At 38.2% G+C, this 20136-nt stretch overlaps 1 long non-coding RNA gene across 1 annotated transcript; it reads left to right on the top strand.

Annotated features, from left to right (window-relative positions):
* Positions 1 to 3925: 3925 nt before the first annotated feature.
* Positions 3926 to 16876, top strand: LOC104139632 (uncharacterized). The gene is made up of 4 exons (XR_693142.2): positions 3926 to 4012; positions 11568 to 11663; positions 12091 to 12211; positions 16562 to 16876. It is a non-coding gene; the product is annotated as an uncharacterized lncRNA (long non-coding RNA).
* Positions 16877 to 20136: the final 3260 nt, after the last annotated feature.

Genomic DNA, 20136 nt, shown 5'->3' with positions numbered 1-20136 from the left:
TCTAAGCACTTCCTTTGCAAAAAGCATGAGGAGAGAGGAAAAGGCTCTTGATGCGTCATTCTGGATGCATTTAACTAGCTGATTTATCTAGGTAGTCCTGTGAACTTACCTTGTTCAGTTACTGACTGGTCCTATGTCTTACCCTCCGTGTAAAACCTTACGTGGGTGAAGCTGTAGCCCACTTCGTTTCCATCCTCAGGAGCGGGAGGGAACTGTGATGCCCCTTTCCCCCCACGCCCCATCACAGAACGGAGCCGTGCAGGAGACCTGGGTGATAGGGGGGTTGTCCACTGACAGCAAATCAGGCACTTTTTCAAACCTCTAAGAAGTTTTCTTTTCAGAAGGGAAGCAGGTAGAAAGCAAGGCTTTCCATATTTTTCATAGTAGAGCGTTGCCTCACCAAGGAGCTAATACTCTGAGGACCAGGACAGAGAGGTCAGAGGCCTAGGTCTGTCTGAAGCAGAAGCAGGTGTTTACATCCGACATGTTCCAGTACAGACTTCACAGAAATTAGACTCTTTTTTGCTCAAGAGCTTGACCTTCCAATTCACACACTATTAGGCCCGTTGTCAAATTTTATACGTAACTAATTTTTTAGAGTAAAATATTTTAGATTGCCACTTATGGAAATGATATGGACTTCTACTCTTCACTGCAGAGTAACAACATTCTTTTCTTTTGTTTTTTTGTTACTAACTTTCTTTTGCTTAATTTGCTCATGTATTCAAAAATTGGCTTTCCTTCTGGTTCATTCTCTTTTGTTCTTTACAGAGATGCAAACTTAAAAACTCCTCACTATTCTAGGTGTTGAGTTCTAGCTCACGTTTTCACTTCCTCATCATTCACGGAGGATGCAGGTATGACTTTTTTTGGTTCTGCACTATTTCATTCCTCCTTTTGTGCAACAACAGGAAAATCTTAGTGAAATAAAGATGTTAGCATTTTCATTACCTGACTACCTCATCTCATCTTCAGTACCTCATCTATTAGCCTTTGAACAGTTAACTCTGCAGGTTTGTCCCTTTCCCTCACTTTTTTTTAAAACCAGTTGCACTTTGTTTCATTAGTTATATAGCTGTCCAGAATTCTTTTCCGAGTATATTCTGTATTCATCACTTTTACACCTTTAAGCACCCGATAACAAATAAATTTTTCGGTTCAGAGACAAGAATTTGTTTTGAATTTTAAAGAGCTATTCATTTTCTACTTTAAATAGAGGCACATTTTTTTCAGTAGGGTTATTCCTTTTTCCTGAGGAAGCTAAGAAGTCACCATTAGCAACATCAAAAAACTTCATGTTGATTGGAACTCAATGATTTGTCTCACCACTCAGTCTGACTATTCACATTTGATGATACATGCTCTTGACTTCTCGACTATATTTAACTCTTCCTCATTAATGGTACACACTTGTCTCTTATCCCTCTTTGTAAAGACCAATTATTGATCGGCATTAATGTAACTGATGCATCTTTCCCCATCTATTAGCCATGTGCTTTCAAATGCACTTTAACTGAAATCCCTCCTCCTATTACTGTTCCTCTGTCATCCATTTCTGACAAGCACTACATTTGCTTTTGTTTCCTATTCTTTGCGCTTCAGTTTATCACAAAAAAAGTACAATTACTCTGTGCTCATTTTATATTAGACATTGCCAAAAACTGCAGAAGAAGAACTTAATCACCATAAGATCCGTTTTTGTTTTTTCATTTTTAGAAACAAGCAAATTATTGCTTAAGTTATATTCTTACTATTTATAAAAATAACAAACTAGTATGCTGGCACTCCTCAGATCCAAACATGATATAAACTTCTAATCTTAGACGAAGTACCTATGGGTCAATATTTCAGGTCTGCAAGCTTATTATTCAAGATCTAGTTTTTTGCTTTGCTTTTATATCTTGATCAGAAGCTAAAACGGTACCGTACCAATGAAGGTTGGCTTTATGCGTACACCATATAAACAGCATCCCCGACTGGCTCTTATTTGTTTCAGAGGCTCCTTCTGTATCACAAACATTCTATATGTTTTCTTTTTATAGCAATGTGATCACGAAACAGATGTGTAGATGACAAAAAAAAAATCTCTTCTTCCACATTAAAGGTTGCTCCTTGTGATGTCAGGCTGGCAAAGAATCCACCACATCATCCTCCTCAAGCAACCTATATCAGTTAGAATCTACTCGAAGAGCAATTAGGGCCTGTATATTTTCTATCAAAATCTAGACACCCTCTAAATCACACTCAAACTGAATGAAGTTTTAATTTGGCCAAGATATCCTAAAGATGCAAACATAAAAGAAACTTTCTGATTTCCTGAAAGGAATTATACCTGTTAGGGATGCATGATTTTACACATGGCCACTGATCTAGAGCAAAGACTCGCAGCAAAACACATTGAACCCAGTTCTTCCTTTGTCACTTATCACTCAGAAGCTGACCAGATGCGGCGATGCAAGTAGATTGCAACACATTACTGCAGCTGCAGTTCAACAAAGATCAATATATTGTCTTATCTCAGCTTGACTGAGCAACATCCATGATCCCTTGACCGATGCAGGGGAGTAATCTTTTCCCCAGAATAAGCAGGACCAGAAATAGATCAACAGCAGCAGCAGGCCTTTCACCGGCTTGCCCACAGCATGGAAGTCACGACTCCAGCAGGAAGAGACAGTAGCTAGGGACAAATATACTAGTGACATACTTAAACTATGGCACTAAAATATGCCTCTCTCCATCCCCCTATGGGCTATGAGAAGTTATTTTGATAAATACTATTACACTGTAACTCACAAGCCAATTGAATTTTTTAAGATACCTTTCTGTGCATCTTTGCAGTTATCTAGGCGTTTTAGACAAAAATAGACAGACAACGCTCACAACTGGCATTTTCGTCTGTTAAGCTAGCCTGACCTTAAGCCCTACGCAGATTGTGTAAAACTGCTTCATATAATTTGAGTATCTGACAAATCGGATTATATTCCTTAGGAAGAAAGTCACGAAACAAGAAAATGAAAAATTTGCCATGTCCCTTACCAATCTGTCCCAATGCTTGCTTGCCCTCAGTGTGAGCAGTTTTCACCTTCCTTCCAGTTTCAGCTTTACTGACTCAAACTTCCAGCTGTTGGATCTTGTTATGTCTTTGCTTGGCAGATTAGAGAGCCCACTATTATCAAATAATAGCATCATACCCTATGTGGTCAATTCCTCCTTCGCAAGCAGTAATTCAGCATAATTTTTATATGTAGATAATAACTCAGCGAGGAGGAAAGGCAGGAACACACTCAACACACTCAAGTTGTGTCGTTCATTTCCCCAAGAATACCGGATTAATAGCTACGTTATTATTTAGATTATTAGACCATATATTGCAAACTATTCATACCCCACTGCTAAGCAGCAAGTAAAAACACCAGGAAGCAAAAATCTGTATTTTTTCCAATTAAAATATATAAACATGCATGAAAGCTATAAGAATACTAAAGTACAGAGCACCATTTTCAATGGCTCACTGATTAGCCAAATTATTCTCAGGTAATTTGTTATCTCTCTAGGAATCCTCATTTTATACTTTCCAGTGAGCAAAGCTCAATTTTTGCATTAGCGTTTTCCTGAATTAAGTCCACATGACTTTTCTATTCAGAAAGTCTTTTAGCAATCAGCATAGGAAGGTAATCAGAGCCCATTAACACAGTAAGATAAGTTAAAAATCATTAGTACTTGTTGCTCTATATCAAACTTTGCTGTTTACCCTAAGTCACACTTCAGTTTAACAAAGTCTATGACTAGTACATGCATATACTGTACCAGACATTTAAAATTAAAATGGAGTTACCAGTTGTAATGAACATAGAATAATATGTTTAAAATGTATTCACTTTACTTAGCTTTCTTTCGAAAATGCGCAATGTTAGAGGTTGCTGAATCCTGTGGGCTTCAGGACCCATGAGCCAGGATTGATAAGAGGCTGCAGCGGTTTCATGTCCCCAGGAACAGCCAGAAGCAAAGCTGTGTGAGTATTCCCAGCACACATACATACTGTATATATTGTACATACACACACATACGCACACGGCCAGTCGCATAGAGCAACACAGACAGAATAGTGCCTTTACCAGCATCAACATGCACAGGGCACTCACAGAAGCACAAATAGTACAAAGGCCTGATCCTTCTCCTCTCTCACTGATCACGATTCAGTCTGCTAGGGAATACACACACGCATATATATTGTCTCTTTCTCCAGCAGCTCAGTTTAGACACTCAATCTATTCAGTAGCTGGCTCCTAGACCCCAGCCTCCTCCCACCTTGAGTCCCAGAGGTTTGTGCCTATGTGAGTTGCTGGCACTCAGACCTCTCATCTTACCTGACAGTTGGTTTGATGTGAAGTTTGCAGGCATCCACATATGCACCAAACAGCCAGTGCACCACCCGCATGGAAGAAGGTAAGAAACAGGATTTAATAAGAGCATAGACTGGGTAATCAAGCACAGGGCTCACTCAGACAAGCGTACTGACCAGCAACCTGTTTACACACAACCAGCCCCTTTTACTCCCCTTTCCCTCTATTTTTGATTTTTGATACTTGGCTCTCCTTGGCCCACCTTGATCCATCCCACTGCTTAGGTCTGGTGTTTTCATCCTTCTCTTAAACATTTCATAGTCAGTTTCACATCCTTGCAAGTCCTACATCCTTGCAAGCAATAACCCCTTTTTTTTTTTTCCCATAGCATTTCAGGAAGTTTCCCCCTTGACTCATCTTGGTGCGTTTCACACCAGGCACAAAGTTCCAATTGTTCATCTTTCATGGTCTTCAGGAATAGCAAATTCAGCATGCTCCTTTTGGTTTTCACTATGAGAGTACTTGTGTATCTTAGCCTGTCATTGTTTCTCTGATCCTTACCAGGTCTTCATGCTTACTGTAATTAGCCTTTAACTAGATAATTTAACAAACAAAATATGTATCTCAATACTAGCTAATACAGAACAATGATATGCAATTGCATGCATACCTAATGATGGCCATGACTATGTTTCTGCAGAAACATAAACTTGTTATTATTCATTCTACAGAAAACAGATGTAACCTTCTAAAAATGCCCATTTCTAAATAGGCTTCACCTATTCTTGATAAATACAATCCTTTTTTAATTGATTTAGAAGAAAAAAACATATAGGGACTGAGATGCAACCGGCCAATTCCAGATGTCAGCAGAAAAGCCTGTCCACAGGAATAGGAATCATCTATAGTGGAACAGTTGTAGCATAAAGCAAATACAGTTAACACAAAAGCTATGGAGCAGTACATGACAACCAAGCAATGAGGTAGGTGAGAAGAGAAACAAGACACAGGGAGAACAACAGGAGGAAGATTAAAAGAAAGCAGAACAGCCTATGAAAAGTGTATTGTGAAGATTAACTGGCAACACACAAAGTTCTGGAAGTCATCCCAAGGAGTACCCAGAAAGATCAGGAATGCTAGTAACCATGTATGCACAGAGCAGACAGCATTTTAATCTGACATCTTCAAGATATGAAGAGGACCAGATTAGCACCAAAGCTTTTGTTTCCCTCACTGCACATGTTCTTCAACATGTTTCTAGGCACGTAGGAAAAAAAAAAACCTCCATCAACCCACTACTTAGGCTTGCAAATCTTTGATTTTTGAAGGTGCACAACACAAAATGCAGCCAGACAACAACCTAACCCAGTAATTGATCTGACAACTAAGTACAATAATACCAACTGGCAGAGGAAACCCAAGCATGGACTAAGATTCCACTGCAAAAGCAGAGAACAAATAAATAGCTTAAAGTGCAAGTCATCAGCAGCAGATACATGCTAGAGCAGATACTCAGAAGACAGGTCAAGCAAATAACTTGCCAAAAACCTGACTGTGCTGAGATTAATTGGAACGCCACATTCACAAGAAAATGAAGCAAAACATGTTTTCCAGGACATACACATCACAAAGTTTGCTTCACGTGAAGACTAGAGATGCCAGAAAATGTTACTGAAAAAATGTTAATCTATTCCAAAAGGAAGGACATTTTCTGATGGATTAATTAATTGGTGGCAACAAGGAACCTTTCATGTAATCACGAAAGTATTATTAACACTAATAAATTGCCATTCATAACACCTTCCCCGAAGCAACAAAAAGTCAAGTGACTTTACAATAAATTGTTAAAAATCGCAGGGAGGCTTTAAGAAAAACTCTCATTCCAAACGCTTGGGGCTTGTGATGCTAAGGTCATTATTTTTTCATACATTTAATGATCTACAGATACTTGATAGTATTGATTAGATATTTATTATTTGCATCTCTAAATATTGCAGTGGCAAAAATCTAGAGGAATAAGAACCCTCCTAGGAAGACTTTCAATTTGCAATATTTATCACAAAAGAGAAAGAGCCCAATTTTGTTAATAACTGGTACTCACCATATACTGATGTTTCTATTAGTGGACAATAGACAGAGAAATGATTACATAGATTTCTAGAGGAAAACATGTGAATGGACTCGGAAACCTGGTCAGGCTGCTAGTAAAAATTCAAAGTTTTATCATTGTTCCACTATATGTAGAATGAAAACTATTTTTTAGGGTCATCAGAGGAGATAGTGTCCACATAGTTTTCTTCCTTTCAATAAAGGAGATGACTGATTACATCTGCCAAGGCTGAGGTTTTCCTATCCTACACATGAGACGAAGCCTTAGGTTTGGGGTGTAGATGGAAGAATGTTAGAGTCATGGTCATCATGCTTTCCCTCAATGCTTCTGTATTTCATATATAGTATATTATGTATTCCTAAGGTCTAAATCATATTTGAATGTGAGGTATGGGGACTATTTCTACAATAAACTGTTTCTGAAAAGAAGAGCTTTACTCAAATAGCAAAATCATCTTCTTAAGGACAAAAAAAAGAAAATTTGTAAGCTCTAATCACTATCTTTCAGAAGAAAATAGTCACACTCAGTTTCCCCAAGGAATATTTACTTCAAATTTACTGAATTTTCATATCAACTTCACAGGTGTAGAAAAGGATTCCAAGATTAACCACTGTCACAACAAATTTCATCCTGTTCATTGGCTTTTTTCCTATAACTATGAGCTAGGTCTCTCTCATCAACATAAAAAAGGTAATTCCCTCACACTCAACTGGATCCAACAAAACTGAGCCCTATTTCAGTATAAACTAACATAGACTACTCTTATATGGATCATCACTTTTGTTACGCAGTTCACAAAGGATTTCACTGATTACTCTGGATAACAGTTTTGAATTCAACTTGTCTGCTTCCATTTTTTGAAAACTAATTTTTTTTTTTTTGAAAATGGAACCACTTCACCACCTAAAGTCAACCTTATCCTTCATTCTTCCACCCACTGGGATAGACAAGTGCAGTCATCTCTGCTCTACTGGCTAATTTTCCCACTGGCTTATAATTCATTCTCAATGTTAATTATGGATAACTAAAATGTACTGCTAAAGACTAAACACACTCATCGCTAAAGACTAAGCCAGAGGTCATAACAATTGTCAACAGTTATGCAAACACGATTAATTTGTACTAATTCAGCCTTAAGTGCTAAAACATCATTTAACACCTAAACTAAAGCAGTTTTTGCACATAAATTAACCACCAGGAGGTTTACCCTTTGGTGTTATATAATTAGAAAGAAGAAATCCCTGCTGTGGCATCCTCCAGAAAACAATTCTTTTGGTACAGAATTACTGGTAAAGCAACAAAAGTATTTGCCCTTTATATTTAATCGTAATTTATAAACATACAGAAATGAGAAAACCAGAAGTGGACACAGCATGCTACCTAAAACTAAAGGTATATGCCTAGAAAATAAGTCACCAAGTATAAATTGACAGTTATAATGCTTTAGACAGTGTGGACTAGAAAGGGAAAAAATAAGGGAGGATAATCATAATTTATGTCCACAGTGCAATAACATGGTGAGGATCTAGTATAAAGTAATTCTCTTTCTATATTGTGGTCAATAAAAATAAATTTCCCCCACTAACCATTATGTTAGTCATTTACTGAATCCCATCTGACTTAAGTTTTACTGTTTGTAAGCTTTTACAGCTGGTCAGACTTGAGCCTATCCCAAAAAAAATGCAAATCTGGCTCCTCTACTGGAGCCAAAAATGCACTTCCCAAAACAAAACTTATTAGCAGTTTGTGATCCCTTTTTTCAGAATATGTTTGAAAAAACAGGGTGACTAACAAATAACGAGGGCTACCATCTTGGGTAAAGTTTCCCTAAAACATTCCTCAAACTTGTCATTTCCTAATTTACATAACTGATGTAATCACATTGTGAGATATTTTTTCCCTAGCAAACATTAACCTATCTCACTTCCACACTGAGATATCCAACTGATCTCAGAAGTATCTTATTAAAATTCTTGTTGTCTGAAAAGCTCAACCTGACAAGTGTCTTACTAAATGTATCTTATCAGACAATCCACACAGGTTCTAATTCATTATTTTAGTACATTATATGTCTTTATTATTGCATTACCCATTTAGCAAAACTGAAACGCTGTTTTCTTTTAAAAGTATACCTTACTGTTTCCACATACTATCCCCCACTGCCATTTCATTTCATCAGGAAATCAGTTATTCCTCTCAAAGGGGTAATTTCGTTCTACTTGCTCAACTCCAAATACTTAACATGGATTGCTAAACCTCAGCAAAGTCATCTAGCCAGACAAGCTGGAGGGATAACCTCTGCCAGATCTGTTCTTTCTGCTGACTTAAGTACAGCACTTACAATTGTTCCCAGATTTGATCAGTCATACTAACTAGAGGACTCAGGCAAAAACGTAATACAAATTTTCTTCAACTTCCTAGAATTATTTTCAATATTCACTGCACATCCCAACACAAAGGAGTGACCTCACCACACTGAGCCACAGAAGCGCCAATATAGACACAGAAAAATAAAGAATATGGCATACATGGCCAACATACAATTACTAGATATAATCATGTTGTCTCACCATCAAGTCTTGATGTTTCCTAGAATTAAGAGATTTCATTCAGGCAGTAAGCAAACAGATTGGGGGAGGAAGGGACAACAAACAGAACTGGTCAAATTGTTTGCTATTAAACCAAGGGGCTTGGGCTCTGCAAACTTGTTTCAGTCCACCTCACCTACATTTTGAGCTTTCACCCTCCTGTATCTCTGGCTGTTTCAAACAGAAAGACAAAGCTCAGACCCCTCCAAGTGGTCCTCACACACAGTAATCCAGCCCTGGGGAGCACAACCGGTCATCTTTCTTCACTGACTGAGCCCAAGGCCTCAAAGCTGACAAGCAGGCTACACAGCAAATTAGTTCTCTCACCAAGGGAAAACTTCTTTGCTAATGTAGAGTACAATAGCTGTTGTCAGAGTAGCAACATGCAAATATTTTGGGGAGAAGAAAACAAATTCAGTGCTCTCGTTCTGGTCTTACTTTCAATGGCTGCACTTGCACTATGAACAAAGCAGCCTACAAAGCACACCAGTTAAACACCTCAGTCATCCACTCCATCTCCTATAACAAACCAGGGCTCCTTTTGTGACCACACTCCTAGGTTTCTCCCATAGCAAATCATCAGCCACGGACTACGGCATATGTTCAAGCCTTTAGTGGGCAACCAGGTGCGTACAGCCAGGGCATGCGCCAGGAGACCAGAACCACAGTGGTCACAGTGAAGTGCTCCTGTCCAAAGCGTAAAAGCAGCCATCAAAATGCCAGCAGCCACCTGAAATTCCGCTCTCTCCACATTCAAAGGGTTTAATATTACTGTAACATGCTGGTGACAATGACAAAAAGGTATTAGTGTCCCAAAAGAGTCGGTTAGCAAATAGTGAGTTGAAAGACCCATCCTTCACTACACCTTGACCTGTCCTGCTCCTCCTGTAGTGGGGCAGACCAACTTCCAGGCTCTCCCCTCAGCTCCCCAACCTTTCCATGAGCCCTTCCTCCTCCCCTCCCTTCCCTGTGGGAAGGGCAGGGCTCTCTTAGCCACTCATTCCTGTACTGACAAACGCCACTGTCTGAAATCCTTGAGCTGCCCTGAGGTCGTCACAGCACTTGCTCTGATTTGCCTCTGGAAATGGTTCCCTTTTCCTACTGACTACAGGGGCAGAATCACCACCCTTTTCAACATCCCCATTTAGGTGCAGTTATTTATTGTCTCTATTTCCTCATCTTATATTTAACTCTGCGAGGAATACTTGACTTTAAATCACAATGAAGTTTGCAATACTTCATTAAAAGAAATATTTTGTTTTTCACTTCTCATCCTTCCTTCTCCTAAATACTTAAATAAATTCTGCTGTCAACCAAAGCAGCTAAAGGCAGACATGCAACAAACTTAGTTTCTCTATAATTTTTCCCCTAAAACTACAGTCCTGCTAGAAAAGATACAACTCATCTCTTCCTCCCCACTTTCTTTAATTTTCTGCTCTATTGTTCTCTCCTCACTTCCAACTCTTTCTTTTTCACTGAGCACTACAAAGCACATCTGTCTGAACGCATACTGAAGAACAGCAGAAGCAATCAGGTCTAGGAGTGTGCATTTCTATTCTGCACAGTCATAAAACATCCTACCTCACAACTCGAAGAAATTATGCCATGGGCCCTGAGAGCTTTTGGTGGGTCTCTCTGAGGAGAATATCAAAATCTAAATTGATTTTATACCATGACTATAAATGGCATTCATGAGATAGAGGCAATTAATTAGGTTTCTTATTCTCCTTTGCACTAAAGAGCATTGACTGAAATATTTTATATGAAAGAGAAAGTGATGTGCAAAGAAGAGTGTGATGTGGCACAAAATAAATCATAAAATAAAAATGCCACCTTTCATACCTTTATGTCCAGGTTTCATGTTGACTGCACAATTAGAATTTGAGATCAGAATATCCCCAAATGTGAGAAGGCCATAGAGTTCTGGCCTTTCACATGCCAGCTTCACAGGAAGCGCTTCCCTCCCCCTGACAGCAAAGGTGCAAACAAAACTCTATTGTAATCTGCTTTAAAAGCTTCAGGCATTGCCCTAGGGCTTTACACAAGAGTAAAATATCAAGAGCATCTCCATTCTGGTCAAAGTTGTTCACCATCATGGGCTGAAAATTACGATAGTGTTAGTTATGGACAAGGGGGTGATTCAAAGGGAAAGCGAGTGTCCTGTTATAGCCTCTACACCAACAATAAACTTATTGCAATAAAGGATTACACATCGCTACCAGTGGTCATTGTCAATGTACTGCCTCCCATACACCGCCATCTGCAAGTTTTCTGTTGCCAAAATCTAGCTAGTTGCCAAGAGCCGAATTCTAAATTACTACATCAATTATGCACAGCAGCATGTTTGCCATTGCTGGTCCATCTGCACAAGTCACAACATAGGCCAGCTGCAGCTGACTTTAAAAAAAAAAATGTCCACTGTTGAGAAATTGAAGTGTCTACTCAAGAACAAGAGTTCTCCATTCTAGTATTCCTTTTGTCACATCCAAGGTCTTTATTCATGTTAACTAAATTGCATCTTTCCAGAATTCTAGTTTCGTATGGATGGAGAACAAGAGAGTCTATGAATCAACTGGAATTCAGAGTTTTTGCTCAAATGTCTGATGGCATCCACAATTTCACGTGAGTCAGTAGATTTTCACTCTTCTTGTCCTTGTGTAAGATATTAAGTATCATAAATAGGTTCTTTTAACTACTGTTAACAAGTAACAAAAGGTTTTCTGTAAACAGGCTCCTTTTAACTACTGAGGCAATTCCTGGAAAAGCCCATTCTTTAATAGGTTTAGCTCTGAAACTCTCTGTATCAACTCAAGTGTTTTTTAATCAAGCTTATGCAAGATATGAACAATTTTCTAAGGTATTTTTAAACTCATCAGTAGATAATTACCAAAACCACCCCAATGTATTTTAAAACAAAATCTGTATGTGAGCTAACATCTAACAAAACACTGCTATAGCAAATGGGAGGAGTAGCAGAGTCTTCTCAACCATATGAATTAAAAAATATAATTCAATAAAAATAATCATCTTTTCCTCCTTTTCATAACAGATGGCTAGAAAACTCATCCCATCTCAGCAGAGACCTTGGAATGGATCCTGAATAAAATCATAGTACTGAATTTCCCATGCCTTGCTCAAAAAGCTTTTCTTCATGTTGCAATATTCAGCAGGTAATTGATTTGAGCTGATCTGCATTTCAAGTTCCAGAGTGTGACTGGTGAACTCTTTGCATTAGTATTTTCACAGATGAAAACTAAAGTCAACTCTCTGTCTGTGAATTACCCATGAACACATCTGAGCTTTATAAATTGGTTTGATGTTCAAATCTGTATGATGAAAGGTCCAAGTATACATTCCAGTAGCTAGATCTGCTTCAATACAAAATGATACAGAAAGAACCATACATTACACATATACATATGTACACCACTCAGCGCAAATGCAGGACGGGGGAGAGGAAGGAAGGAAGCCCTTTCATTTCCCTGCTGAATGAAATGAGATGCATTGAATTTCTAACGGTGGCTGCAGACAGAACTGCTGCCAAGTGGGGTGTTGCGGGGAGGTGCTTTACTGAGCTTAAGGCATTCCCCCTTCAGAAGTAAGCAGAGAAACTGCTTATGAGAAAAGACTCGCTGCATCCAGCAGCTGTAAATCTCTGCTGCAGTCTAAGAGTTCTAGAAAACACCATCAGTCTAAGAGTTCTAGAAAACACCATAACTTATGTGTTGCTTCAGCTAATTTTCTACTATACCATGCTGAATTGAAAAGAAAGTCTTTTAAAATTAGGCTCTTAAATCATTTAACTTCGAAAGTTAAACTGGAAGCTTGCATACGGCCTCATTGCAGAACACCCCTGTGACTAGGAGATACTCCAATTATTAAAGCACTCAGCTTATTCGACATGTAGTCTAAGAGGAGTGGACTCCGTACACACGATCCTATACACGTGAGTCCAAAAGTCTATATACATGATACACTGTCAGTTTACGATACTATCACACAGTACTGAAGTCCACCATGAAGTTATCCGTAACTACAAGAACAACAACAAATACTTTTACAGAAAAGCTGGGGCTTTGCTGTATCCAAAATAATGTAAAAGAAATTGATCCTGGGCAACATGCTCTAGGTGACCCTGCTTGAGCAGGGAGGTTGGAGTAGATGATCTCCAGAGGTCCCTTCCAACCTAAACGATTCTGTGATTCTGTGAAATGGAGTTCCAGCAGGGAAGAAGCAAAGTTTGAGATCATGACTCCAAGATCTAGAAATAGGAAGTAAAATAGAGATCAAGGCCAAAGATTAGGTGAATATCAGGTGAAACATGGGAAAATACTTTTTTTCAAAAAACACAGAGTAAAGCAACTACTCAAAAAGCCTTCATGAGTTCCTGTTTTTAGTAACTTGTTGTATTACTTTTTATAGTGTCACCTTCGCACAATATTCTATTTTATTTTCTCCCTTCTGTTACCATACCACAACCAACTGCTCTCAGCACCCAAAATCTACCCCACGTTTTCTTCTTGTCTTCCATTTAAGTCATCTGCTGAAGGAGAAGGTATCTCCCACTTTACACTATTCATAGGAACACAGATCAACAGTGGTGTCTTCGTACACTATCAGAGTCCCTTAGTCCTTTTCTTTACATAGAACTGGACCAATCAGTCCAGTTTATCTTTTTCATATCCTGCTCGCTGAACGTTTTTTTTTTTTTTCCCACTCAGTACAACAGCTTAGCAAATGCATGACTTCAAAAACAGCCTGGAGAACATCCTGCCTGACCTAAGCTGTCCAATGTCTGAATTCCCTAGAAGTTTCCTGGGGAAAAAAAAAAATATATATTTATCCACACATACATATACGTATACATAAAAGTAGTATTTCTAGAATCACTCCTCTTTTTAGATTCTTGAGAAAGATATACAGGGGACTCAGTTCCCCTTAATTTATCCTTTTTATTTATTAAACTCAACCAACCAAAGCCTCAAGTTCTTCTTTCAAGGTGAAAAGCATAATATTTAAACCTGGGCTTACAGAACATCATAATGATTGTTGTTAAATCTAGAGAGCAGGCTGAGAGTATAAGGGATGCTCAGGTCCCCTACAGTTCCATCAAAAAGTAGAAGCCCATAAGGCAGGCTCCTTCTTAACATACCATTTAGATACTGGAATAATAAATATCATTTTGAGAACAATTTTAACGTAGCAATTTCCTACACAAAATTAATTCATCTTCAATTGGTAAGGAAGTGGAAAAACTCTATAAAACATCGCAGCATCTGCTTAGCTTACCTCGTGGCGCTTACGGAGTTCAGATAAAGCAGCATAATGACGCTACAAGAAGTTGACAGATATTCTGCTATCAGATCTGAGCACTGAGACATACTTTTGGGCATAGTCAAAAAAAGACTTGGTACTGAACAGTTACAAACATGGATTGGGTTGGCTTTTTTCGTACTCACAAGACTAACCAATTAGATTCTTTTGTTTTTACCCTTTTTGGTATTTGTTTTTTTACATTAGCCTCATCTAATTTTGTATTATCATATTTAATTTGAATAGGCATGACTAATTTGGAGTTAGAGAGCAAAAGGGCTACATTTTCAAAGACTCAGGGTTTTTATTTGAAAATTGCTATTTCATAAATGAAAATTAGTGGGTTTTTTTTAATTAACATTTTCATTTTTAGATAAAACAGTTTGGACTTGAGTTGTTGAAAAAACAAACCTGTTCCATACCCATCCCTTCTGCAAAATACAAATGTGTTCAGCAGACTGCATTTTTGACAAGAAAAAAAAAATCCAAACAAAGAAACAAAAAAAAACACATCACACGCTTCCCTGGGAAGAGTGAAAAAAAATCCAGGTCTCTTTCAAGAATATTAAAAAACTGGAGACGTGATGGTGAGGGGAATCACTGCAACATACCTTCTAATGAAGGAAATATCAAAAAGTATCCTGTAGTGAATCATGGCATTATGGACTAGAGTCCCTACAGTATAGAAAGTTAGACAAGAAAAACATCGGAAAGTGGGGAAACAGTGGGAAATCAGGACGCAACAATGAAGATTCCAGTTTATCAGATCCAGTTCCGTGTCACTTTACTCACGTGAACAATCTCAAAGATGCATATGTAACTGTTTGCAAGATCAGCTCTTAAAAGCTTTTTCCTTTAGTTTGCAATGTGTTCAGATAGACTAGCAGATAAATAGGCCTAGGTGATTTGCATGCCACAATTACATATTTGTAAACTGAAGAATAAATAAGTACAACCTGAATGTTATTGTTCTGTCATTCTTTTCTATGAACATTCAGTACGTGTACTATTTTGATTTACAAGTCATGATAAAAGACTCCTCACACCAAACACTCAATAGCAACTGCACTTTGACTCCCCTTTAGTTATTGGCATTAAAAAAAAAACTTACTAGAATTTTTACTACTATTTGGCACTGCTGATTTTCCCTTATTAGCATATTTAATAATGCAACAACCATCCAACAAGATAAGCATGTTATTTTGTGCGCTATAGTTCTAATAATTAACCTTGAAAATCAGAATGGGACTTTCTAATAGGATGGGATTCAAAAATTTCGTTCAGCTTGCTAGATAACCAGCACCTACGAACAATAAACTGATTGACATTCCCTTTCAGAAAATACTGAAGTGGCTAGGGGACAGCAATTTGGTCTCTCCTGGAACTGAAATTTTAACTTGGATGAGACGCAGCTCTGGCTGGGGGAAGAAGCGACAAAGGACAATTCTAAATTCTTCCGCCCCCTTTGGCAGTCTCAGTACACAGGGACCATCTCAGCATGCTCCAGGAGCAGACACAGACATGTTTCAACTGATCTAAACAATCTTTAAACATTTAGGAAGTCATTTAACATATTACAGCTCCCACTTGCCTTGCCCTGCCATGGAGGGTACTGCTTCCCTTGCCACAGCAAACAGACCCCTCCACTCTCATCCTAATGAGGTAGTTTACTTGCCAGAGCAGAAGGGCTTATTCTCATAGTCTCGACTGTGCACGGGGGTGGCTCTAGCGTAGCTCCTCTCGCCAGGCCGCCTCGTCAGTAAACTTCAACATAAGGATGAGCCAGATATCTCAAACCATCGCAGGATGCCACTGTAACTAGGCCACCAGTTATACAACGTTCTTGAATATCATTTGCCAGCACATAGCTATGTCTTATGTTTGCCCTTTTCCTTAAACTGCCTTGGCAGCAACAGGGTTCTCCTCACTGCTTTGCAATGTTCACTAAACCAGCCTGCGTGTCTCCTATTCCAAATTTGCCTTAATTTAGTAACAAAATGGACTATGTAGAGGTTTAATCATGCATCTCTACTTTAAACTGTTTGACTACCATAAAACTGTAAAGCCACAACAGCAGCATGTCTTTTTGCTTACAAGCATGACACTTACGAAGATAAAGTTTGCATATTCACCCTTTGCAGGTTCATTGTAAATCAATTTCACATTACTTAAGTACAGTTCTGTGCTGTCCTATTTGTATTTTACAGAAAAGACAAGATCCAAAGGAACAAACAACAATGAGCTAAAAAGCACCGTAGAAACGCAGTCCTGTAGCGTTGAGCAATTTATCTGGATGTACTCACAGTTCTGCCAGAAGTATTTAATGTTTTTTTCTTTTAACTGCATCTGAAACTACAGCTGAAAAGAATGTATAATAGATTGTACTACATACTTTCATTTTATTTTCCATAAGGACAAATTATAATAGCTTAGCTACAGTAGAACACATAGGAGGTTGATTTTTTTTAAATTAATTTCTGATATTTGGTATTGCATACTTATAGCTTCTCAGTTTGTTTAAATTAAATAATTTTAATGCTGAACTCAGCAAATAGAGTGCTATTAACCATGGGAATAAATATTTGGAAGCTGAGGTTTTTAAAATTGCATCGATATTATTATTCTACTTAATAATAGCTTTCTCATTGTAATTTAAAAGGCATTTTATCTTGCAGTTACAGTAATAAAATGTAACGGTGTGTAATAAAAAGCCCTTTTACAAACCACTGATTTAATTATATTCAGAAATTGTTGCAAACTGGCTTTATAATTCTATTTTTGTGTTGTATTTTTTTTATCTACATATAAATACAAAAATATATGCACAGACGTGTGTGTGTATTTGTATTTTAATAACTTATTCAGGTTGCATTGCCACGCTGTGTAGATTAAAGTTTTCAGCATGCTCTATTTCCACTGTTAGAAGTAGTTTAAGCACTCAGAATTCCCAATTCTCAACAGAAATAGGTTAGGGAGAAGTAATACAACTTTAATGCTATACCATGCCTTTATTGCTGAAAAAACAGAAAAATTGCAAACTGAACTGATTTGCCAGTCCATTTTCCAGATTTCCTTTTCTAACCCAAAACATCACTTGACTGCCTGATGACTTTGTCAGGACAGGAAGAAAGCCATCTGGATACAAATGAGATTTCTACAACTTCTTATTTCCAGCATATGGGCCAAACGCAGTGGGGACCTCATGGCTGACAACTGAAGAGGGTTTCTGTGCAACCTTCTTAGGGCTGATATCTCAGCCAGAGGGGTGCCAACAGAGGAAAGGCATCGCGAAAACAGAAAAAAATCTCTTCCCTCACCATTCACAAATTGAAAAAGAGACTAGGAGAGAAACTCATACAGCTACCGAGTCTGAAGGAGATGTTTGCCACACAGCGCATGGGAACCTGGGAACGTTGCTCTGCTCTGGCTGATTTTGGATCACTGCTTTCCATCCACCACGGCTTGTCACCAGCTTTTTTCCCCAACTTCCCATTTTAAATCCTTGTAATTACCCTGGCCAGTTTCAAAGGATCACATCTAAACCAGAGGTATTCTCATGAGTTCATCCACACCAGTACAAAATAAGATGAATTTTAGAATAAATTTTGCAAAGCACCAAAAACACAATGATCACATGTGCTATTTCATCCCTCTAGGATTCCGGAAACTTTCGTCTAAGAGTGTCAAGACATTCAAGGCTTGCTTCTTCCTTAATGGAAAGAGGGAAGGAAGTGTTGTATCCCACACAGTTTGAGAAGTCCTGTAGAATTTATATCACCGAAATAATAATCTACAAGGATGAGACAGTTAACAGCGTTGAAGATCCTAATATGTTCTCGCCACCACTGTGTCAAAGTGAATAGAAAGAATAATCTTGTGAACCTACAAACTGCACGCAAAGTCAACATATATTTTCTTCAGCTGGGAAAAAAGACTGATGTTTCCACATTCATTCCTTTGTCCTCAGCCCTGTTGGGAAAGCCCCACTCCCTCCGGCACGCCAGTAGAACCGTTTCTAGCACCATACTGTTAACTAGATCACCAATGTGAGGTAAGTTTACCACAGGAAAAAGCCCCAACCACTCACTGCCTCTGGTTATACTGAGGTTTGCCTCAGAGGCAAATATATCATCAGTCCTGAGGGACAGAAGCCTCTTGGACAGTTCTGTCATTGAGCAAATCCTCTAATATATGCACAAAACCTACACTCTTACTTTACGGTCACTCTATCTGTATTTTAGGATGTCATCAGGAGTAAAGAGAGGGTAGGTATTGTTTGAATATAGTTTCAGTTCTGGAAAACAAGAGGATCATTTCAAAGGTCTTCCAGCTCCTGTCAGCTGCTTCCAGGTCTGCAAGGTGCATCTCTCTGCATAAAACAAAACGTTTCAGGGAAAGCGCTGCTAAGTATGACTGCTAGTGAAAGAGTACATGCTACCTTAAAAAACTAGAGAGTGAATTTCAAAATGTCAAAAATCAAACTTCTGTTGAATATCTTGCTAGTTTCTTGTATTTACCAGAAGTTGGCTTCAGTTTATTTTTTGCTTACTGTACTTGGCTGTCAAGAGTACATTTCATAATTGTAAATCAAATACGAATTTCTCTTTATATTTGGAAATATTAAGCAACATTAATAAGTGTTTAAATGGTAAAGCAGTGGATGTCTCTGCAAAAAAATGAGAAAATTAAATTTTCATTGGAAAGATTATGTCATTGTCATACTGGTTATTTCCCCCTTTGAGAAAGCAGAGCAAACAGACGAACCAACCAAATGTTTACAATATATTAGTCTTAGCTATGCACACATAAATTCATAAATCTACAATACATTTAAATAATAATAATAAATAAAAAAAATCACAACAGATCCACAAACAAACAGGAGGAGCTTGGCTCAAATCCACTGTAAAAAGACGTGAGATGTCAGCCCGTGAATTACTAGCATTGACCTCAAATTCTCTTTAACTCAGATTTTACTGTCAGTATTGCAGTTTATACTGCAGACTAAAGAATACTGGAATATCTGCAATTTGATGGTAGGCAACTTCTCTGTACTGAGCAAAAGAGAACGTCTTTTAACCGTTATCAGTATTTTCAGGCAGACAATCTAAAGTACAGTCAATCATTTTCAGTTACAGTATTTCAGCTGCAGAAATACTTAAAAGTCTTTCACATCTACCAAACCAATAACCAACCATACTTCCCTGCCCTATTTTATGAACAAAGGTCTGCCTTATACTGATGAGCACCACACCTTGACACATAGTCTGAGTCATTTTCGAAGGCTAAACTCCTCTAATACTACTACCCCCATTAATGTTCTTGGAATGTGTCTGAATGACTAAGTTCTTGTAATTTTTTTCTGTGCCTTGTTTTCATCTAAGGGAAAAGCTATTTATGCTGATGTAAAGTAAACCTGAGGTAAGAAAAATTATATATGTATCTGCATATATGAGTGTTCAAGCTGTGCTAAAACTACACCATCTGCACACACGCATATACATCTCAGTCTTTTACTCTCAACTTGCTGTTCCCTTCAGAGCATCTTTTCTTTGAGAGGGCAAATAGGCCTGAGCCTGTCCCACATGCATCTCTATGCAGCACAATATGTTTACATTAAGCACGGGACTTACAGTGTATGCTGTGCCACTAAGCAGCATATCAGACTATGCAACATCATGTGTTTTGTTCATTCAGTTAATACACTCATTAGAGCACCTGTATTGTCACTTACAACCTCAGTTCCAGAAGAGATGGAATTCCCGGGCCAGTATCTCATGTG

This window comes from Struthio camelus, chromosome 1, assembly GCF_040807025.1.
Source record: "Struthio camelus isolate bStrCam1 chromosome 1, bStrCam1.hap1, whole genome shotgun sequence".
In the NCBI taxonomy this organism is placed as follows: Eukaryota; Metazoa; Chordata; class Aves; order Struthioniformes; family Struthionidae; genus Struthio; species Struthio camelus.
This window is presented reverse-complemented; position numbering and strand designations above follow the sequence as displayed.